General features: G+C 42.0%; 1 protein-coding gene across 9 annotated transcripts in view; it reads left to right on the top strand.

The window, feature by feature from the left end:
• thrb (thyroid hormone receptor beta) overlaps positions 1–24,245 on the top strand; it is a 129,377-nt gene that overhangs the window by 54,732 nt on the left and 50,400 nt on the right. For 3 of the 9 annotated variants that reach the window (XM_045693589.2, XM_045693593.2, XM_082960637.1), the window contains exon 2: positions 12,475–12,533. The exons of the other annotated variants lie outside the window; for them this stretch is intronic. The gene's annotated coding sequence lies outside the window, so the exon portion shown is untranslated. The remainder of the gene's footprint in view (positions 1–12,474; positions 12,534–24,245) is intronic. 9 annotated transcript variants of the gene reach the window in all.

Below are 24,245 nucleotides of genomic sequence, written 5' to 3'. Positions count from 1 at the left end.
AAGTTGAAAAAAGTCTCTCTCTCTTTCAATCCCTCTCTCTCTCAATCCCTCCCTCTCTCAATCCCTCTCTCTCTCCCTCTTCTTTCAATTCCTCTTTCTCTCTCTCTTCCTCTCTCCCTTCTCCCTCACTCTCTCTCAGAATATAGATTCTTCAAAGTAGCCAGCCTTTGCCTTGATGACAGCTTTGCACGCTCTTGGCATTTTCTCAACCAGCTTCATGAGGAATGCTTTTCCAACATGAAGGAGTTCCCACATATGCTGAGCACTTGTTGGCTGCTTTTCCTTCACTCTGTGGTCCAACTTATCCCAAACCATCTCAATTGGGTTGAGGTCGGGTGATTGTGGAGGCCAGGCCATCTGATGCAGCACTCCATCACTCTCTTTCTTGGTCAAATAGCCCTTACACAGCCTGGAGGCGTGTTTTGGGTCATTGTCCTGTTGAAAAACAAATGATAGTCCCACTTAGGGCTGTGGCGGTCACAACATTTTGTCAGCTGGTGATTGTCAAGCAAATAACTGTCGGTCTCACGGTAATTGACAGTTAATTAACATGAATACATTTAGCGTCTCCTGGCTTCCACACATTTTTAAAAAGTCTAATAAATCCATGTAATATAGCCTACACCATCACAATAAATCCATTATATATTTTAGACAGGTCTGAAGAAACAAGATTTGAATAACATGTAGTCTATTTCAGAAGAACGAAATAGCAGCATACTCTGAGTTGTCCTGATGTTATGTCCTGATCTGGCTATGCCAAATGGCTGTGGAATACACTAGTTCATTTAGCAGACAAGATCTGCTTAGAATTCCGTGGCATTATTTTATAGTATGAAGAATACAATTGAACAAATATTTTCTCCAAATTATTTGAGGGAGTGCGCACATTCTGTGTTGAGCGGTTAACAAAAATAGGTACTCCTATATGCTCAAATGAAAGTTAATAATGTAACTTTAGTTGTTCTACAAACGTTGGGCTATATGTTTGATGTTTAATACATTGTACGGCTGCATGATACGACTAATGATGATTTGAAAAAAGTTGCTTGAAAGTCATGGTCTTTTTAGTTTTTTGCATGGTACCCGCAAAACACCAGTCTCAACGTCAACAGTGAAGAGGCAACTCCGGGATGCTGGCCTTCTAGGCAGAGTTCCTCTGTCCAGAATCTGTGTTCTTTTGCCCATCTTAATCTTTTATTTTTATTGGCAAGTCTGAGATATGACTTTTTCTTTGCAACTCTGCCTAGAAGGCCAGCATCCCAGAGTTGCCTCTTCACTGTTGATGTTGAGACTGGTGTTTTGCGGGTACTATTTAATGATGCTGCCAGTTGAGGACTTGCGAGGTGTGTTTCTCAAACTAGACACTTTAATGTACTTGTCCTCTTGCTCAGTTGTGCACCGGGTCCTCCCACTAATCTTTCTATTCTGGTTAGAGCCAGTTTGCGCTGTTCTGTGAAGGGAGTGGTACACAGCATTGTACGAGATCTTCAGTTTCTTGGCAATTTCTCGCATGGAATAGCCTTCATTTCTCAGAACAAGAATAGACTGACGAGTTTCAGAAGAAAGTTCTTTGTTTCTGGCCATTTTGAGCCTGTAATCGAACCCACAAATGCTGATGCTCAACAAGTCAACAAGTCTAAAGAAGGCCAGTTTTATTAAATAAATACAAATCTGCATCAATCTACACACAATACCCTATAATGACAACAGGTTTATAGACATTTTGGCAAATTAATTACAAATAAAAAACTGAAATGCCTTAATCACATAAGTATCCAGACCCTTTGCTACGAGACTCAAAATTGAGCTTAGGTGCATCCTGTTTCCATTGATCATCCTTGAGATGTTTCTACAACTTGATTGGAATCCACCTGTGGTAAATTAAATTGATTGGACCTGATTTGGAAATGCACACACCTGTCTATATAAGCAATCGGGGGAGAAGGGCCTTGGTCAGGGAGGTGACCAAGAACCCAATGGTCACTCTGACAGACCTCCAGAGTTTCTCTGGAGATGGAGAAACTTTGAGAAGGACAACCACCTCTGTAGCATTCAACCAATCAGGCCTTTATGGTAGAGTGGCCAGACAGAAGCCACTCCTCAGTAAAAGGCACATGACAGCCCACTTGGAGTTTGCCAAAAGGCACCTAAAGGACTCTCAGACCATGAGAAACAAGATTTTCTGGTCTGATGAAACCAAGATTGAACTCCTTGGCCTGAATGCCAAGCGTCATGTCTGGAGGAAACCTGGCACCATCCTTATGGTGAAGCATGGTGGTGGCAGCATCATGCTGTGGGGATGTTTTTCAGTGGCAGGTACTGGGAGACTAGTTAGGATGGAGGGAAAGATGAATGGAGCAAAGTACAGAGATCCTTGATGAAAACCTGCTCCGCAGTGCTCAGGACCTCAGACTGAGATGAAGGTTGACCTTCCAATAGGACAATGACTCTAAGCACACAGCCAAGACAACGCAGGAGTGGCTTCGGGACAAGTCTCTGAATGTCCTTGAGTGGCCCAGCCAGAGCCTATACTTGAACCCGATCAAACATCTCTGGAGAGACCTAAAAATAGCTGTGCAGCGACACTCCCCATCCAGCCTGACAGAGTTTGAGAGGATCTGCAGAGAGGCATGAGAGAAACTCCCCAAATACAGATGTGCCAAGCTTGTAGCGTCATACCCAAGAAGACTCAAGGCTGTAATCACTGCAGAAGGTGCTTCAACAAAGTACTGAGTAAAGGGTCTGAATACTTATGTAAATGTATTTTTTTTCTTTTCTTCTAAAAACCTGTTTTTGCTTTGTTATTATTGTGTGTAGATTGATGAGGATTTAAAAAAAATACATCTGAATAAGACTAACATTACACAATGTGGAATAAGTAAAGGGATCTGAATACATTCCAAATGCACTGTAGATTATATTTTATTAATCTTTTATTCTTTGTTTAACCAAGGTGATGCTGATTGGTCTCATGATGTGACAAGCCCCTTACAGTGCAATCGGAACCATGTGATTCATTACAATCAACATCCTCTTGCTGCCTCCAGCTGAAACACAAATGCTTAAAAAAGCCCTTGTAGTGTGGAAGTGGTTACCAGTTTAGTTGGTACGTCTTCACGGAAATACATGTTTATTTTCGTTTGCTCAACCCTGAACAATGACTCGATGCGATGGCAATAAATGTAACAATACGCGTTTTCACAAACTTGCATCAGACACAGGAAAGGGATGCCATGAAAGATACCTAAACTCGCTGAAACTAGCAGATTTCGTTTCACAATCCCCTCTTCTCTCCTCCTCCCCTCCCTTCATTCTCCATCTATCTTCTTTTTTTTACCGCAGTATCCTTAGTCCCTGCGTTTGTCCTGATTTACCCTCGCCTTTACCCAGCCTGCACTGTGGTGATTTTGGTACTCTGTCAGAGTGGGGCGGGTGCACACTTTTGATGCGATGAGGGGATGGAGGGTGGAGGGAGGGAGGGAGGACAGTGGCAGGTGGACGTTGTACTCTGATGCTGTCTATATCTGTGCTGCTCTCACACCAAACTACCCCACTCACACCGCCCTCACCTCTCCTTCCCCCTTCTCTCCTCCTCCCACCTCCACCCCTCCTGCCCCTTCCTCTCCTCCCTCGTTCTCTTCTCCCCCACCCCCTTCCCTCTCTTCTCCCCATTCTCTACTGCAGTGGGTTTGCAAAGGATTTTTTCCCCTCTTTTTTTCCCTCTGTCATTCTGTCCCTGAAATTGTGTGCATGTGGATGAAAACTGGGAAAAAAAGCGTGTTACAAAGCAGAGCTAAGAGCTGTTTCTGTGAGCGCGCTGATAACAGTCCTCATCTGACCTGCACTCAGACTGGCACAGTGGAGGGATGGAGGGAGTGAGGAAAGAAGAGAGAGAGACCGAGGGGGCGGGGCCCGGGGAGCCAAATGGATTCATGCATTTTAGGCGATTCTGCGCTGTTCATTTGATCTAGTGTTCCAATGCTGTGTGTTCTCCACACATGACTGGTTCTCCCTCTGTACTCTCTCTCTGGGGGTCAGTTCAGGAGCTTAGTGCTACACACATATACACACACATCCACACACACAAGCTTACACATCAAGTGGTTCTGTCTGGCTTGCTGCAGCTATACGTCTGCAGTTATTCATTCCTCCATCCCTCTTTTCTTTCTTCAATAAGATCTGCTTCCCCCCTCTACTGCTTCCCCCCTCTATCTGTGCTCTATCCTTAGGGGAAGCTTTTTTCCTCTGCTATTCGTCCTTTGGTGCACCTCAGTAAATATAATTACAGTAGATGACTGTCATGCCACAAGTGGATGAATACACTACCCTGTTCTGTTTATCGCCCTCTGCTGAGGCTGGTTATAAGCATAAGTACTGTATTAGCTACACGGTTCATTCAGGACTATAGTTGTACTATAGTGTAATGTATTTCTCCTCAACTCATTGTTGCCCATTCATTCTATGACGGGTTTGTATTGACCCTCTCTAGCACTGATTACATATTAAGAATAATATACATGTACTGGCATTCATCTGGTTCCCAGAAACACATTCTGTCCTTCTAGGAAACCTGTCTGTCTGCCTGCTGTAGCAGCCTCCACATGACCTGTCTGTGCCTGCTGTAGCAGCCTCCACATGACCTGTCTGTCTGCCTGCTGTAGCAGCCTCCACATGACCTGTCTGTCTGCCGCCGCTGTAGCAGCTTCCACATGACCTGTTTGTCTGCCCGCTGTAGCAGCTTCCACATGACCTGTCTGTCTGCCCGCTGTAGCAGCTTCCACATGACCTGTCTGTCTGCCCGCTGTAGCAGCTTCCACATGACCTGTCTGTCTGCCCGCTGTAGCAGCTTCCACATGACCTGTCTGCCCACTGTAGAAGCTGTCATCAAGGTAAAGGGTGGCTACTTTGAAGAATCTCAAATATAAAATATATTTTGATTTGCTTAATCTAGGGTAGGTGGGACGAAATCGTCCCACACTATTCAACAGCCAGTGACACATCTGAGCGCCAAATTTAAAACCACAAAATGTCATAATTCAAAGTTCTCAAACATAGGACTGTTTTACACCATTTGAAAGACAAGACTCTCATTAATCTAACCACATTGTCCGATTTCAAAAAGGCTTTACAGCGAAAGCGAAACATTAGATTATGTTAGGAGAGTACATAGCCAGAAATAACCACAGCCATTTTTCAAGCAAGCATATATGTCACAAAAACCAAAACCACAGCTAAATGCAGCACTAACCTTTGATGATCTTCATCAGATGACACTCCTAGGACATTATGTTATACAATACATGCATGTTTTGTTCAATCAAGTTCATATTTATATCAAAAACCAGCTTTTTACATTAGCATGTGATGTTCAGAACTAGCAACTAGCATACACACCGCAAACTTCCGGTGAATTTACTTAATTACTCACGATTAACGTTCACAAAATACATAATTATTTTAAGAATTATAGATACAGAACTCCTTTATGCAATCGCGGTGTCAGATTTTAAAATAGCTTTTCGGCAAAAGCACATTTTGCAATATTCTGAGTAGATATCACGGCTAGCTAATTTGACACCCACCAAGTTTGGCCCTCACCAAACTCAGATTTACTATAAGAAAAATTGGATTACCTTTGCTGTTCTTCGTCAGAATGCACTCCCAGGACTTCTACTTCAACAACAAATGTTGTTTTGGTTCGAAATAATCCATAGTTATATTGAAATAGCTCCGTTTTGTTCGTGCGTATTTCGTGACAAAAAAATTCAAAATATTCCATTACCGTACTTCGAAGCATGTCAAACGCTTTTTAAAATCAATTTTTATGCTATTTTTCTCGTAAAATAGCGATAATATTCCAACCGGGCGACGTTGTATTCGTTCAAAGAGAGAAAGAAAAACATGGAGTCCTCTCGTGCACGCGCGCTCCAGTGTCAGTGTTCCCTGCCTGACCACTCACAAAAACTTCTGCTGTTTTTCGCCCAGAGACTGCAGAGCTCTCATTCCACTTTCTGGCGCCTTCTGAGAGCCAATGGAAGCCTTAGAAAATGTCACGTTACAGCAGAGATGCTGTATTTCTGATAGAGATGCCCTAGAAGGACAACAAATTGTCAGACAGGGCACTTCCTGCATGGAATCTTCTCAGGTTTTGGCCTGCCATATGAGTTCTGTTATACTCACAGACACCATTCAAATAGTTTTAGAAACTTTAGAGTGGTTTCTATCCAAATCTACTAATTATATGCATATTATCGTTTCTGGATAAGAGTAGTAACCAGTTTAAATCGGCTACGTTTTTTATCCGGCCGTGAAAATACTGCCCCCTAGCCCCAACAGGTTAACACTTTTTTGGTTACTACATGATTCCATATGTCATTTCATAGTTTTGATGTCTTCACTATTATTCTACAATGTAGAAAACCCTTTTTGAGTAGGTGTCCAAACTTTTGACTGGAACTGTATATATAATTTATAATTCCAAAAATGGATGTAGCAACAACAGACTTCCCTGTTAAGTCTATCCAAAGTGTGCGTGTTTGAACATGTGTCCATTAGGCCTATGGATTTTTCCCCAGCATGTATTAGATTGAGCAATAAAAGCCCACTTTTATTCCACAGGCTGGGATCCGCACTATGCAGCTGTTGCAGGAGCACATTTTATACTGGCTGTCCACTGGTTTTAAAAACAATGACTGATAGGCAGCTTAAACTTCTTGAATTCAACCATTATTGGGTTCAAATACACATTTAGATTTGTGAACAGCCATCCACAACGGCTACAATCCATATGGCGTAAATAGCTAAATGAGAGCGCAGCAGTGTGATTCACATCAATGCGTTATGTAGATATCAATAATATATGTATCGCTGTAGACTACACCGCTGCTGTCATCCTTACCTGCAAGTGTTTATTCAAGTTGGATAATCTTCGGATGCCGACAGCAGTCGCACCATTGGAAGACATAGCTTGGACTGTATCCTGCAAAAGCCTATTCCTGCTCTTTTCCCGTGATCCATCAAATGCATTTGGTGTCATCATGGTGGTCTCTGACTTATGGTCAGACTTGTTTTTTTTTCTTTTCACCTTTTATTTAACCAGGTAGGCCAGTTGAGAACAAGTTCTCATTTACAACTCCGACCTGGCCAAGATAAAGCAAAGCAGTGCGACAAAAAAACAACAGAGTTACACATGGGATAAACAAACGTACAGTCAATAACACAATAGAAAAATCTATATACAGTGTGTGCAAATGGAAAAAGGAGGTAAGGCAATAAATAGGCCATAGTAACAAAGTAATTACAATTTAGCAATTAACATTGGAGTGATAGATGTGCAGATGATGATGTGCAAGTACAAATACTGGTGTGCAAAAAAAGTAAATATAAACAATATGGGGAAGAGGTAGGTAGTTGGATGGGCTATTTACAGGTGGGCTGTGTACAGCTGCAGTGATCGGTAAGCTGCTCAGATAGCTGATGCTTAAAGTTAGTGAGGGAGATATGTCTCCAACTTCAGCAAATGTTATTATTTTTTTTAAATATTTTTTATTTGTATATTTTTTTTCAATTTTTTAATTAATGTTTTTATAATTTATTTATTAAAAAAAAGTTTTTTATTATATATAGATTTTTTTTGCAATTCGTTCCAGTCATTGGCAGCAGAGAACAGGACTTGCTCAGGTGGAACAAACTTAGTTGCGCCTTTTTTCAATGCTGATTTGAATGTCTTTGAGAAAACAGAAGTGTCAAAGATTTTTTTTCTCACAAACATCCTTTAAGTTTAAAGGTAATCTGATTACAATATTTTTTTCTAGTAACGTAACGGATTAGTTACTGTGTTTGTAATCCCTTACATGTAATGGATTACATATCCGTTACTCCCCAACCCTGCTCATATACTGTACCATGTCTTGAAATATGAGTTCTGCTTTTAATCACATGTATTTGTTGTATAGTATGCTACATGACAAGCTGGGAGTCAATCGTGCGTGCAAGCTTGTGTGTGGGCTACATGACAATCTGGTCGTCAATCTCAAGAGGAAATAACCGCTTTCGTACATGGTCTTTTAGCCAGAGGTTATATACAGAGAGAAGCCACAGAATGTACAGTAGGGAACTCTTTTAGATTCTGAGTAAGATGGGGTTGAATTCTAACTGTAGATACATGAGGGTCTTTGAAGAAAACATTCTATATTTGTTGTGCAGATAAGTGTGCATATTTATAGTCTTTATCTACAGTAGTATATTCAGTTCTTATGGAAGAACTTGGATGTGACATTTGATAGCTAAAATTACTAATTTCAATCTCTTTACAGAATTACAGAATCACTGTTTTCTGGCAAATGGACTTTCAAAGAACGCAAATGGATATATTCCTATTCCATTTTTTGCTTGATGAAGAACTTTGAAGCCTGGTGTGTTTAAGTGCTATGCATCAGATGTAGGAGAATGAGAGATGAATGCCAAGCTCTCCTCTGAATCATTGAGTCAACCTCAAATATAACTCAATCACCATGGAAACACAGGGAAATGATAGTTGATCAGAATGCATTGGGCAGATCTCTCACACTCTTTCTTTTTCTCCCTGTCACTCACTCACTGTACCAAGGATGAAATGTGAGCTGTTTCAGACTACAATTGTAATAGTATGTAAACGATACTTCATGAAATATGAACATTAGCTCATTTACTGCCCCTTGTGCCCCATACTGCTGGTCAGGTGTATATATGTCAATGATAGGTATGGTGTGCAATGAATAGATTTATTTAATGTGAAATGAATGTGGTTGATTTTTAAGGTTAGGGAAAAGTGCAGTGAATAGTGACACTTTAGGATGTCAATATAAATTAATGTATTTATGTTTGTTAGTCATTTTGTCTTGTCTTTTAATCATTATGTGTTATTGTTTTTACCATCGAGGACCACTTTGGAAACAAGTGTTTTAATTAATACTTACAAGTGATATCCTCTGGGTCCACATTGAAATTTGTTGTATGTGTCTGTTACCCAAAATAAATTCAGTTCAATTATGAGCTTCCCGAAAAGGGTTTGGCGGTTCAATTAACTTGTGCGACAGACAGATGTGATTACTGCCACTAGAAGAGGAATGGCTAACCCAGTCCACGTGGCACTGAACTAATGGAGTCAACAAAACAAATAAACAAGTTGTTTCCTTTAGTTTGCTTTCTCCGTGTTCCTTCCTGCGTTGTACAGTACTCTACTGCAGGGGTTAACGTTTTCACTCGCACTGTTCATGACAAACTGTTCACGCCGCTCTTATTTCTTGCAATTCTATAATTGTCATGGGGTGTATTCTGTTATTTTTCTGTTTTTAAATAACTAATTGACCGACGTCGGTTATATTATATTAATCCATTTTGTTCATTGTTTTTCTTCCTGGGAGCTCAATGCGCACATTCCGCAGTTTCTCTCGAGATAAATCAGATCAAGCCCGAAAAAGACGCCACCCGCTGGAGAAAACAGATTTTGGGCCCAGATGTCCCTCTCGCTTTGCCTCTTCCTCTCTGGTTTAGCGCAGAAAACGTGGTAATTAACTATAATGACCATAATCCATTGCGCGTTACTTGTCTGGTCTGGGTGTTTCGTTTACGCCTGCTATGTTAGGTTCGTCTGGGGCAGACACGGAAAGGGAGAGAATGCGCGATCGAGAGAGTAGTTGCTTTGCGAGGTATCTCTACTTGAAAATTATGATCTAAGTGATTGATAGTTGGTATTCAGCATTCATAAAAGTATACCTTATTTACTTTGAAGAACTACTAAAATAGTGATTTTGGCAGTCATTATAGCATCAGCTTTATAGAGATGATGAGTTGGCATTAAATAAGTCATCAAATAACACATGTAATATACCCAACAACAGAAATACAATAATTTCAGAAAGTACTCAGACATCTTGAATTTTTACAAAAGTCTTCAGACCCTTTGCTATGAGAATAGAAATTGAGCTCAGGTGCATCCTGTTTCCATTGATGATTCTACAACTTGATTGGAGTCCACCTGTGGTAAATTCAATTGATTGGACATGATTTGGAAAGGCACACACCTGTCTATATAAGGAATCGGGACAGAAGGGCCTTGGTCAGGGAGGTGACCAAGAACCCAATGGTCACTGACAGTCCTTCAGACAGTGGATGTCAGAGCAAAAACCAAGCCATGAGGTAGAAGGAATTGTCTGTAAACCTCGGAGACAGGATTGTGTCGAGGCACAGATCTGGGGAAGGGTACCAACACATTTCGGTAGCATTGAAGGTCCCCAATAACACAGTGGCCTCCATCATTCTTAAATGGGGTAGAAGGGCCTTGGTCAGAGAGATGCCCAAGAGCCCAATGGTCACTGACAGCTACAGAGTTCCTCTTTGGAGATGGGAGAACCTTCCAGAAGGACAACCATCTCTGCCGCACTACACCAATCAGGCCTTTACGGTAGAGTGGCCAGATAGAAGCCACTCCTCAGTGAAAGGCACATGACACCCCGCTTGGAGTTTGCCAAAAGGCACCTAATGACTCCCAGACCATGAGAAACAAGATTCTCTGGTCTGATAAAAACAAGATTGAATTCTTTGGCCTGAATGCCAAGCATCATGTCTGGAGGAAACCTGGCACCATCCCTACCGTGAAGCATGGTGGTGACAGCATCATGCTGTAGGGATGTTTTTCAGTGGCAGGCACTGGGAGACTAGTCAGGATGGAGGGAAGAATGAACCGAGCAAAGTACAGAGAGATCCTTGATGAAAACCTGCTCCAGAGCACTCAGGACCTCAGACTGAGACGAAGGTTGACCTTCCAATAGGACAACGACTCTAAGCACACAGCCAAGACAACGCAGGAGTGGCTTCGGGACAAGTCTCTGAATGTCCTTGAGTGGCCCAGCTAGAGCCCGGACTTGAACATATCTGAAGAGACCTAAAAATAGCTGTGCAGCGACACTCCCCATCCAACCTGACAGAGCTTGAGAGGATCTGCAGAGAAGAATGGGAGAAACTCCTCAAATTCAGGTGTGCCAAGCTTGTAGCGTCATACCCAAGAAGACTTGAGGCTGTCATCGCTGCCAAAGGTGCTTCAACAAAGTACTGAGTAAAGGGTCTGAATACGTATGTAAATGTGATATTTTCAGTTTATTTTGTATAAATTTGCAAAATTCTAAAAACCTGTTTTTGCTTTGTTATTATGGGGTATTGTGTGTAGAGTGATGAATAAACATAAATTTAATCCATTTTAGAATAAGTCTGTAAAGTCACCAAATGTGGAAGAAGTCAAGTGGTCTGAATACTTCCTGAATTCACTGTATTTTATTAAAGCAAAGTAATGTGAATAAATGATGGTTAATAAGTGATAAGCAGTAATGGGCAGTCACTGGCATCATGGGACTTTTAAAATATATTTTACATCTGTTGTTACAGCATTCAACCTACACATTGCGTTGGGCATTTAATGTTTAAAACAATAATCAAAACCGAAGTCGAAAACCGTGGTTATTTCTCAATAATCTAACCAAAACTGAACAGACCAGAAAGCCCTAATCGCTCAGCACTACAGTAACGGCAAAAAGACCTCGCCCGTTTTAATAACTAGATTTGATCAGACATTACACACAGAGAAATGAGTCATCAGAGAGTGAGCGAGAGGGAGAGGGAGAAAGAGAGAAAGAAGCTGAGAGGCCCTAGTGAAAAAGAAGGGGGTAAGAAGTGGAAAAGTTAGTGGGAGGTTAAGGGAGTCATGAAGCATCTCTTGGATCTTCAACCCTCTGCTTCTGCATATGTGTGTACGTCATGCGTATGTGTACATCCAGCGTGCCACTGTTTTTTTCATATAGGCTAGTGTTTTTATTGCCTTGTAAGGCTAGATGCAATGTCCTAATACAAGTTACTTTTAGTGCCAGTACTCAAACAGTAGAAAGTGAGAGGTGCCAGTACTTGCAGGCTTGCAGTGGCCCAATTCACTAGGATGTGGTATTTGTGTGTGTGTGATAGTGTAGAGTTCAATGAAAATGGCCGACGCTTTCCTCCCTTAAATGGAGATCTTCCCAAAACCTTTCCATCCCCGCTGTCCCTAATGCATTGTTTTTGAAAAATGTTCTAAAACTATTTGTTTAGTAGTACATTTGTTCATGTATGTGCTTCAGTGAAGGCCGATAAGGGGAGCACGGCTCATAATAATGTCTGGAATGGAGTTAATGGCATGGTATCAACCACATGTTTGATACCATTCCATTGACTCCATTCCAGCCATTATTATGAGCTGTCATCCCTTCAGCAGCCTCCAATGATGTGCTTTAACCCGTTGTCGAGCATTAGGCCTATACATGGACATTATTTTTGATTATAGCACCGCAAACCTCTTTGGACGAATTTGAATATAAAACATTTTACCATTGTTATGATCAATTTAAGAGACCGATAGTGTTGACAGCTCAGACACCAGAATCTGATCTTTGGTTCTCGTTCTTCCAGGATTCTGTCTGGGGGCACTCGGCAGACTCCTCGACTCCCTCCCTCCCTCCCTCCCTCCGGTAAGAATGGCCTTTTGTCAGACAGCTAGCCAGCGTCCAACACTTCACACACACACAGCGTCTCATAGCATGCCAGGGTCTGCTCTGCTCTGCCAATACAGAGAGCCGTCAGCTACACTTCAGCCCATCTCCCAGGCATCAGCTAAACAGCACACACACAGACATTCAAAGGAGGAGCTGTAGGAGGACAGGCTCATTGTAATGGCTGGAATGGAATCATGTTTGTATTATTAACCTTTGTTTAAAACTTCTTATGGCTTGAATCCCATTAGCGGGATCGATATGACGACAGCCAGTGAAAGTGCACGGCGGCAAATTCAAAACAACAATCTCATAATTAAAATTTCTCAAACATACAAGTATTATACACCATTCTAAAGATAAGATTCTCCTTAACCTCTCTCGGCTATGTGGGACGAAATCGTCCCACCTAGTCAACAGCCAGTGGAATCGAGTGGCGCGAAATTCAAAAACCTTAAATGCTATAACTTCAATTTCTCAAACATATTACTATTTTACACCATTTTAAAGACAAGACTCTCGTTAATCTAACCACATTGTCCGATTTCAAAAGGCTTTACAACGAAAGCAAAACATTACATTATGTCAGGAGAGTACCCAGCCAGAAATAATCACACACCCATTTTTCAAGCTAGCATATAATGTCACCAAAACCACAGCTAAATGCAGCACTAACCTTTGATCTTCATCAGATGACACTCCTAGGACATTATGTTATACAATACATGCATGTTTTGTTCAATCAAGTTCATATTTATATCAAAAACCAGCTTTTTACATTAGCATGTGACGTTCAGAACTAGCAAACATACATAAAACTTCCGGTGAATTTACTAAATTACTCACGATAAACGTTCACAAAAAACAATTATTTTAAGAATTATAGATACAGAACTCGTTTATGCAATCGCGGTGTCAGATTTTAAAATAGCTTTTCGGCAAAAGCACATTTTGCAATATTCTGAGTAGATAGCTCGCCATCACGGGCTAGCTAATTTGACACCCACCAAGTTTGGCGTTCACTAAACTCAGAATTACTATAAGAAAAATTGGATTACCTTTGCTGTTCTTCGTCAGAATGCACTCCCAGGACTTCTACTTCAACCACAAATGTTGTTTTGGTTCAAAATAATCCATAGTTATGTTCAAATATCCTCTGTTTTGTCCGTGCGTTCGGGTCCCTATCCGAACGGTGACGCGCGGACGCATGTCGTGACAAAAAAATTAAATATTCCATTACCGTACTTAGAAGCATGTCAAACGCTGTTTAAAATCAATTTTTATGCGATTTTCCTCGTAAAATAGCGATAATATTCCGACCGGGAGACGTTGTTTTCGTTCAAAGACTGAAAGAAGAAAATGGTGTATTCATGTGCACGCGCGCACCCCGTGTCATTGTTCTCAGATCGACCACTATCCAAATGCGCTACTGTTTTTCAGCCAGGGACTGCAGAGTCATCATTCCCCATTCTGGCGCCTTCTGAGAGCCTATGGGAGCCTTAGAAAATGTCACGTTACAGCAGAGATCCTCTGTTTTCGATAAAGAGGCTATAGAAGGCCAAGAAATGGTCAGAGAGGGCACTTCCTGTATAGAATCTTCTCAGGTTTTGGCCTGCCATATGAGTTCTGTTATACACAGACACCATTCAAACAGTTTTAGAAACTTTAGGGTGTTTTCTATCCAAATCAAACAATTATATGCATATTCTAGTTTCTGGGCAGGAGTAATAACCAGATTAAATCGGGTACGTTTTTTATCCGGACATGAAAATACTGCCTCCTACCCAAGAGTTAATCTAACCACTGTTTCCGATTTCAAAAAGGCTTTACGGCGAAAGCAAAACATTAGATTATGTTAGGACAGCACCTAAACAACAAAAACCACACAGCCATTTTCCAAGCAAGGAGAGGCGTCACAAAAACCAGAAAGTCAGCTAAAATGAATTGCTGACCTTTGATCTTCATCAGATGACACTCCCAGGACTCAATGTTACAAAATGCATGTATGTTTTGTTCGATAAAGTTCATATTTATATCCATAAACCCCATTTACTTTGGCGCGTGATGTTCAGAAAATGTATTCCCACCAAAACTTCCGATGAATGAGCACATCAATTTACAAAAATACTCATCATAAACGTTGATAAAATTTACAACAGTTATTGAAAGAATTATAGATATACTACTCCTTAATGCAACCGTTGTGTTAGATTTTAAAATAGCTTTTCGGCGAAAGTACATTTGTCAATATTCTGAGTACAGAGCTCAACCATCAAAGCAAGCTATACAGATACCAGCAAAGTTCTGGAGTCAACTAAACTCAGAATTAGTATTATAAATCTTCCCTTACCTTTGCTGATCTTGGTCGGAATGCACTACCAGGACTCCTACTTCCACAAGAAATGTTCTTTTTGTTCGAAATACTCCATATTTATGTCCAAATACCTCAATTTTGTTCATGCGTACAGATCACTTTCCAAAGGCATAACACGTGAGAGTAAAACAAGAGGCAAAAAGTCAAATAGTTCCATTACCGTTTGTAGAAACATGTCAAACGATGTTTACAATCAAGCCTTAGGATCTTTTTATCATAAAACTTAGATAATATTCCAACCGGACAATAGCGTATTTATTACAGAAGAAAAAGGAGCGGCGCGCCAAACGCGCCCGCGCAGTAAACAACTCACTGGTCCCAGGCAGTCCACTGATAGACTGAGCTCCTATTCTCTGCCCAGTAACAGGAGACGCATGAAACAAGTTTCTAAAGGCTGTTGACAGCCAATGGAAGCCTTAGGAAGTGCAAAATGACCCCACAGACACTGCAGTTTGAACAGGGATTAGATAGAACTACAAATCACTTCCTGGTTGGATTTTTTCTCCGGTTTTTGCCTGTCATATGAGTTCTGTTATACTCACAGACATCATTCAAACAGTTTTAGAAACTTCAGAGTGTTTTCCATCCAAATCTACTAATAATATGCATATCTTAGTTTCTGGGAGTGAGTAGCAGGCAGTTTACTCTGGGCACGTCAGTCATCCAAGCGACTCAATACTGCCACCATCCATAAGAAGTTAACCAGGGGAACCCATTGAAACCAGGGTCTCATTTCCAATGGTGCCCTGAGAACAACAGTTCAAGCAATGTGAGCAACAATTCAAGCATGATTACTACAAAATTGCAGTTACAACATTTCAAGTAAATTACGTTACATTCAAAATTCCAGTAGAAACAAATATATACAATCAATTAAAACAAGTGCAATCAATCAAAACAAGTAAATTTACCTTTTGGGACCAAATAAGTTTTAGTGACCTGTATGTCATTCCAGCAGGTAGCCTAGTGGTTAGTGTTGGGCCAGTAACTGAAAGGTTGCTGGATCGAATCCCCGAGCTGACAAGGTAAAGATCTGTTGTTCTGCCAATGAACAAGGCAGTTAACCCACTGTTCCCTGGTAGGCCGTCATTGTAAATAAGAATTTGTTCTTAACTGGCTTTCCTAGTTAAATAAACAATTCCAGGAATTAGGGGCATAGAACTGAAACCAGTCTCCACTAACTCAGAGAGCTCTAGAACCAACCAGTCTCCCCTAACTCAGAGGAGAGCTCTAGAACCAACCAGTCTCCCCTAACTCAGAGGAGAGCTCTAGAACCAACCAGTCTCCCCTAACTCACATTAGACCTCTCGAACCAACCAGTCTTGAGAGTGAATCTTATAGTTACTAGATATCCAATTTAGAAGTGAGGTAGTATCAGAGTTTCTGGAGAAGTGCTTTATATACAAATAATAGCCCATGTTGGGCCCTTTTGGTAGTCAGGGATTCCCAGCCAACAGAACTATATAAGAGACAACGATGTGCATGGAAATTATCACCAGTGAAAAAACGCAAGGCTGAGTGGTAGACTGAATCTAGAGGTTTTAACACAGAGGTTCCTGCGTGCATGTATACTGAACAAAAATATAAATACAACATGTAAAGTGTTGATCCCATGTTTCATGAACTGAAATAAAAATTTAAAAAATCGCTGACATTTTCCATACTCACAAAAAGCTTATTTCTCTCAAATTGTGTACAAATTTGTTTTCATCCCTGTTAGGGAGCATTTATCCTTTGCCAAGATAATCCATCCACATGACAGTGACACACCCTGATCTGTTTCACCTGTCTTTGTGATTGTCTCCACCCCCCTCCCAGGTGTCACCCATCTTCCTCATTGTCCCCTGTGTATTTATACCTGTGTTCTCTGTTTGTATGTTGCCAGTTCATCTTGTTTGTTCAAGTCAACCAGCGGTTTGTGTCTCAGCGCCTGCTTTTTCCAGTATCTCTTTTCTCGCCCTCCTGGTTTTGACCCTTGCCTGTCCTGACTCCGAGCCTGCCTGTCCTGACTCCGAGCCTGCCTGCCTGACTACTCTGCCTGCCGACCTGTAACTTTTCCCCCATCTGGATAATCTAAAAATGACAACAGCATTTACCAAGAGTTCTAATATTTTTGCTTGGCATTAAAGTTTTGATATTGATTGATTAATTATTAAGCTCGCAGGGATCACCACCTTTGTGGAGCGGGAAAACAAGGGACGACTTCCACACCGTAGTACTAATACTCAAGAGAATGGATTGATTAAATATGTGTCTGTGTGGCTGCTTCTTTTTAGCAATTTAGCAGCCTTCCAAAACATAGCTGGATCGCCACGGGGGTCAGAAAGGGAATTAATTAAATAGATTTACTTAGCAGTACGTTTGTTTCCAAGTTGTCTGAAGGTCAGCCAGTCAGCAGTGCTACCAATGTGTCTCTCTTGCTTCAGACCAAGCTTTGTTCCTTAGCAGATTTAACTCAGCAAGATCTGGCATGAACCATGGGTTGACTCTATCTTTAATTCTTAATCTCTTCATTGGAGCATGTTTATCAGATACATAGATAAACATACTAGCGAATGGTTCAAGGGCAAGTTGGAATGGCAAAGGTCATTAAGGATCGTTGCTCATGGAAGGGTTTAAAGTTTATTTTAGTGATAAGGCGTGGTTTCGTTTTAGGCAACTTTGTGTTTCTGACACAGATTATGGGACAGTGATCACTGAGGTCCATTTCAAAGACACCACTAGTTCTGTATTTATGAGGGTTATTTTTAAGTATGAGATCGGAAGTTGATTTTGCAGGATTCTTTATATTCAAACGAGTGGGGTCAGCAGTCAGTTGAACTAAGTTCAGATCAATAAATGCTGATTTAAGACCATAAGACGAGAGAGTAAGCCAATCGAGGTTCTGATCTCCTCAATATCACTATATCAGAATAAATGGAACCGAGTCAAACGTGGTTTCCATATGTTTGATACCGTTCCATTATTTCCATTCCAGCCATTACAATGAACCTGTCCTCATATAGCTCCTCCTACCAGCCTCTGTGTGTGTCTATGTGTACCTGTGTTTAAATCAGTATTTGCTCTATGCTTTCTAGGAAGGAGAAACCATATGGGGCCTCTTCAGGAGGGGCTAAACATTACAGAACGCTTAGATAGAAATGTCTTCAACAGACATGATAATCTACCATGTAGAATAGGGATTCGGTACTATGCCAGCTCTAGTCATTACATTTCTACGTACATTTCTATCTGCAACGTATGTTCTAAAGTTTGAACGATTCATCTCACTGAGTAGAATTCCCCCCCTGGTGTGTTGGGTTAAAACACACACACACACACACACACACACACACACACACACACACACACACACACGCTGGGTGGGTGGCGGGGTCAGGCGGTTCTCCTCAGTCTCTGAAAGATGAGGCCTTCCCAGTCAACTTCCTTATTCCAACCTGGGCTGCTCTCCAAATGGCACCCTATTACCTGTAGTGAACGACTTTTGACCAGGGCCATTACGGACGCAGGCCTAGTTTAGGGCCGTTATGGACGCAGGCCTAGTTCAGGGCCGTTATGGACGCAGGCCTAGTTCAGGGCCGTTATGGACGCAGGCCTAGTTCAGGGCCGTTATGGACGCAGGCCTAGTTCAGGGCCGTTATGGACGCAGGCCTAGTTCAGGGCCGTTATGGACGCAGGCCTAGTTTATGGCCGTTATGGACGCAGGCCTAGTTCAGGGCCGTTATGGACGCAGGCCTAGTTCAGGGCCGTTATGGACGCAGGCCTAGTTCAGGGCCGTTATGGACGCAGGCCTAGTTCAGGGCCGTTATGGACGCAGGCCTAGTTCAGGGCCGTTATGGACGCAGGCCTAGTTCAGGGCCGTTATGGACGCAGGCCTAGTTCAGGGCCGTTATGGACGCAGGCCTAGTTCAGGGCCGTTATGGACGCAGGCCTAGTTCAGGGCCGTTATGGACGCAGGCCTAGTTCAGGGCCGTTATGGACGCAGGCCTAGTTCAGGGCCGTTATGGACGCAGGCCTAGTTCAGGGCCGTTATGGACGCAGGCCTAGTTCAGGGCCGTTATGGACGCAGGCCTAGTTCAGGGCCGTTATGGACGCAGGCCTAGTTTAGGGTCGTTATGGACGCAGGCCTAGTTCAGGGCCGTTATGGACGCAGGCCTAGTTCAGGGCCGTTATGGACGCAGGCCTAGTTCAGGGCCGTTATGGACGCAGGCCTAGTTCAGGGCCGTTATGGACGCAGGCCTAGTTCAGGGCCGTTATGGACGCAGGCCTAGTTTAGGGCCGTTATGGACGCAGGCCTAGTTTAGGGTGTCTAGAAAGGGCGTCTCCAACTTCAAATATTTTCAGCATTATTTAGGTCGGATGTGGAGGATTTAGTCATATTATTAAACATGAATGAACGAGCTCAAGAATGACAACTTTATTACAGTTGAATTAACTTAGTATCCATCTTTAGGGAAATCTGTGGCTGTGATCGACAGTCTGGTGGAATTCTGTTAACCACAACTGGAACATTCAAGTTGTACTCTTTCAGAACACACAGCAGGGTTTGTCTCTGTATGCTGCATGAGGCGATTGTGGTGCTTTGATGTGTTTTCCCCCACTGGTCCAGCACACACACACACACACACACACAGACAGTGTGTTTTTTCCCCTAGTGGTTCAGCTCCATCTTAATGTAATGTAAAGTGCAGTCCAGCCTACCAAACCAAGTGGCTCAGTGGATTATTTTATCAGCCAAATACTTTTTAATGAAAACACCATCTGGTGGCCTTTATTGTGTGTGTGTGCCTTTATTATGGTTCCTCCGCATTGCGATGATGATGAGGATGATGATGATGATCGGGGCCATATTCCTCTCCTTGTGTAATGTTTTGTGTGATAAAGCTTGAAGTCTGTTATCGAAGGGCCATGTTAGATAAGGGGCACAAGAGATGGTTATGAAGGCTCTGAGAATACAGCCATATATTTAATTCATTTCATGATGCATGATGACATTTTGCACTAATAACTAAATAATGACCCCGAAGGCAGATACCACACAACTTATACAACTGGAGGCTTAGCTGCGTGCGTGTCATTTTTTTTCACTGGTGCTTAGAACTCAAATAAGTCTTGACTCACTGCGTATGTGTATTTACTGCAGCTAACATCCAGCTAGTGCACCATTTCATCTGATTCAGCTTGTTTCCAAACCCAGTTCATATTGGCTAAAGCTTTTACTGCATGGGTAACAGGGATGGGTGGAGTCGTGGGTTGTACATCAAAATGGACAAAGTATTCAGTTGTACAGATTTCTTGGTTTTCCCAAGATTACCATTTGTGGACAGTTATTCAGCACTTATTTGATATTGTTCTGGCTAATAGTATCCGGCGAAATGACTAAAATGTACTGCATTGTAAATGGACATGTCTGTTGGCCAAGCTTCTCTTTCTCTCTCGCCACTGTGCTTTGGTTGCTGAGATACGGGCGATGTTTATTTTTAGATGGATATATTGCTAACCTACCCAGAACATTTCAAAACCTTCAGTCAATCTCAAAGGTATTTTATCCTTCTGCACACATTTCTAAATTGATAAATAAATACAATAAATGTAATATGACTTTTTGATCAGCATTGTTTAACACTTCAGTTACACCATAACACTTTTAAGCCTGAAACTCACTTGCTTGTGATTTTTGACACCTATCTCTCTATCTCAACACCCATCCTTTACACCTATCTCTCTATCTCAACACCCATCCTTTACACCTATCTCTCTATCTCAACACCCATCCTTTACACGTAGCTCTCTATCTCAACACCCATCCTTTACACCTAGCTCTCTATCTCAACACCCATCCTTTACACCTAGCTCTCTATCTCAACACCCATCCTTTACACCTAGCTCTCTATCTCAACACCCATCCTTTACACCTAGCTCTCTATCTCAACACCCATCCTTTACACCTAGCTCTCTATCTCAACACCCATCCTTTACACCTAGCTCTCTATCTCAACACCCATCCTTTACACCTAGCTCTCTATCTCAACACCCATCCTTTACACCTAGCTCTCTATCTCAACACCCATCCTTTACACCTAGCTCTCTATCTCAACACCCATCCTTTACACCTAGCTCTCTATCTCAACACCCATCCTTTACACCTAGCTCTCTATCTCAACACCCATCCTTTACACCTAGCTCTCTATCTCAACACCCATCCTTTACACCTAGCTCTCTATCTCAACACCCATCCTTTACACCTAGCTCTCTATCTCAACACCCATCCTTTACACCTAGCTCTCTATCTCAACATTCATCCTTTACACCAAGATCTCTATCTCTACATCCATTAACTAGATGTAGCTCTTTATCTCAACATCTATTCTAGTGCTGCTGTATTTCTGTATTGAGCAAGAGTTCACCCGAGAGAGAAGTACAGTGAGGGGGAAAAAGTATTTGATCCCCTGCTGATTTTGTACATTTGCCCACTAACAAAAAAATGATCAATCTATAATTTTAATGGTAGGTTTATTTGAACAGTGAGAGACAGAATAACAACAAAAAAATCCAGAAAAACGCATGTCAAAAATGTTATAAAATGATTTGCATTTTAATGAGGGAAATAAGTATTTGACCCCTCTGCAAAACATGACTTAGTACTTGGTGCCAAAACCCTTGCTGGCAATCACAGAGGTCAGACATTTCTTGTAGTTGGCCACCAGGTTTGCACACATTTTGTTCCACTCCTCTTTGCAGATCTTCTCCAAGTCATTAAGGTTTTGAGGCTGACGTTTGGCAACTCGAACCTTCAGCTCCCTCCACAGATTTTCTATGGGATTAAAGTCTGGAGACTGGCTAGGCCACTCCAGCACCTTAATGTGCTTCTTCTTGAGCCAATCCTTTGTTGCCTTGGCCGTGTGTTTTGGGTCATTGTCATGCTGGAATACCCATCCACAACCCATTTTCAATGCCCTGGCTGAGGGAAGGAGGTTCTCACCCAAGATTTGACGGTATATGGCCCCGTCCATCGTCCCTTTGATACGGTGAAGTTGTCCTGTCCCCTTAGCAGAAAAACACTCCCAAAGCATAATGTTTCCACCTCCATGTTTGACGGTGGGGATGGTGTTCTTGGGGTCATAGGCAGCATTCCTCCTCCTCCAAACACGGCGAGTTGAGTTGATGCCAAAGAGCTCCATCTTGGTCTCATCTGACCGCAACACTTTCACCCAGTTGTCCTCTGAATCATTCAGATGTTCATTGGCGAACTTCAGACTGGCATGTATATGTGCTTTCTTGAGCAGGGGGACCTTGTGGGCGCTGCAGGATTTCAGTCCTTCACGGCGTAGTGTGTTACCAATTGTTTTCTTGGTGACTATGGTCCCAGCTGCCTTGAGATCATTGACAAGATCCTCCCGTGTAGTTCTGGGCTGATTCCTCACCATTCTCATGATCATTGCAACTCCACGAGGTGAGATCTTGCATGGAGCCCCAGGCCAAGGGAGATTGACAGTTCTTTTGTGTTTCTTCCATTTGCGAATAATTGCACCAACTGTTGTCACCTTCTCACTAAGCTGCTTGGCGATTGTCTTGTAGCCCATTCCAGCCTTGTGTAGGTCTACAATCTTGTCCCTGACATCCTTGGAGAGCTCTTTGATCTTGGCCATGGTGGAGAGTTTGGAATCTGATTGATTGATTTCTTCTTTGGACAGGTGTCTTTTATACAGGTAACAAACTGAGATTAGGAGCACTCCCTTTAAGAGTGTGCTCCTAATCTCAGCTCGTTACCTGTATAAAAGACACCTGGGAGACAGAAATATTTCTGATTGAGAGGGGGTCAAATACTTATTTCCCTCATTAAAATGCAAATCAATTTCTAACATTTCTGACATGCGTTTTTCTGGATTATTTTTTGTTGTTGTTATTCTGTCTCTCACTGTTCATATAAACCTACCATTAAAATTATAGACTGATCATTTCTTTGTCAGTGGGCAAACATACAAAATCAGCAGGGGATCAAATACTTTTTTCCCTCACTGTAGCTAGGTTCACTTCCCATAAATGTATGGGTCAACTACAGTGTTGTGTGCATGCATGCATGTGTGTGTGTAATGTGTTCATGCATGCAATGGTACTTCTCTCATGTTGCCCATATAGGTGTTTGGAGGGTATCCAAAGATGTACTGTTTCGATGATGTGAGTGGCATGTGATCCAGCCAGCTGAGCAGGAAGTTGGCCCTGGAGGGAAAGAACTGTGGTTGTGTCTTAATAGACTAATGTAACATCCTCTCCTAGTCACCTCATCTCCTTTCCTTCAGCTGCACTGATGTGAAAGAGCTGGAATAATGACAGCAAATACTGGGTAGACAAGACCATAGTGATTTCACCTGTCCTATGTTTTCAGACCAGCGTAGATGAAGGAAGGAGATGAATTCACAGTAGTCTAATGAGACACTTTAACTCTACCTACATGTATATATTACCACCATGACTTATACTAACTGGTGCCCCCGCACATTGACTCTGTACCAGTACCCCCTGTATATAGCCTTGCTATTGTTGTTTTGCTGCTGCTGTTTAATTATTTGTAACTTTTTTCTTTTTTTTACATATCTATTTTCTACTTAACACTTATTTTTCTTAACCAACAATGCTTTAAGAAGTTTTAAGGGCTTGTAAGTAAGCATTTCACTGTAAGGTCTACACCTGTGGTATTCGGTGCATGTGACAAATACAATTTGATTTGTATTCGTAAGCTGCAGACTCCTTCCCTGTCAGTGGCTGGGAGGATCGTGTTCTTTTGCATAAGGCAGGCATTCAAGGTGTTAGGGCATGTGAACACTGACTAAACTGCTTGGCGTAACCCTGGATTGTAAACTGTCATGGTCAAAACATATTGATACAACAGTAGCTAAGATGGGGAGAAGTCTGTCCATAATAAAGCGCTGCTCTGCCTTCTTAACAACACTATCAACAAGGCAGGTCCTACAGGCCCTAGTTTTATTGCACCTGGACTACTGTTCAGGTGCAGCCTTCCCTGTAGCTCAGTTGGTAGAGCATGGTGTTTGCAACGCCAGGGTTGTGGGTTCGATTCCCATGGGGGGCCAGCAAAAAAAATGTATGAAATTGTATGAAATGTATGCATTCACTACTGTAAGTCGCTCTGGATAAGAGCGTCTGCTAAATGACTAAAATGTAATGTAAATGTTCAGGTTTCACAAAGAGGGACCTCTGAAAATTACAATTGGCTCAGAACAGGGCATTACGCCCGGCCCCTAAATGTACACAGTGAGCTAACATTAATGATATGCATGTTAATCTCTCATGGCTCAAAG

Source organism: Salmo salar, chromosome 14 (genome assembly GCF_965601325.2).
Source record: "Salmo salar chromosome 14, fSalSal1, whole genome shotgun sequence".
NCBI lineage: Eukaryota > Metazoa > Chordata > Actinopteri > Salmoniformes > Salmonidae > Salmo > Salmo salar.
The sequence above is the reverse complement of the archived record's forward strand: the minus strand, read 5'-3'. Positions and strand labels throughout refer to the sequence as shown.